Source organism: Calidris pugnax, unplaced genomic scaffold (assembly GCF_001431845.1).
Source record: "Calidris pugnax isolate Ruff unplaced genomic scaffold, ASM143184v1 scaffold7, whole genome shotgun sequence".
NCBI classification, from domain to species: domain Eukaryota; kingdom Metazoa; phylum Chordata; class Aves; order Charadriiformes; family Scolopacidae; genus Calidris; species Calidris pugnax.
Window position 1 is genome coordinate 324920 of NW_015090762.1, and position 449 is coordinate 325368.

Below are 449 nucleotides of genomic sequence, written 5' to 3' on the forward strand. Positions count from 1 at the left end.
GCCCAGGCTGCCCTCCCTCCCCTGCCTTCCCTGCCTGCCCTGCCTGCGCTGCCTGCCCTGTCTGCCCTGCCTGCCCTGCCTGCACTGCCTGCGCTGCCCCTGCCTGCGCTGCCTGCACTGCCTGCACTGCCCCTGCCTGCACTGCCCTGCCTGCCCTGCCTGTGCTGCCTGCACTGCCTGCACTGCCCTGCCTGCACTGCCTCTGCTGCCTACGCTTCCTGTGCTGCCTGCACTGGTTGTGCTGCCTGCCCTGCCTGCACTGGCTGCGCTGCCTGCCCTGCCTGCCCTGCCTTTGCTACCTGTCCTGCCTGCACTGCCTGCACTGTCTATACTGCCTACCCTGGCTGCCCTGCCTGTGCTGCTTATGCTGCCTGCCCTGCCTAGACTGCCTGCCCTGCCTGCTCTGCCTGCGCTGCCTGCGCTGCCTGTGCTGCGTGCCCGGCCTGCCC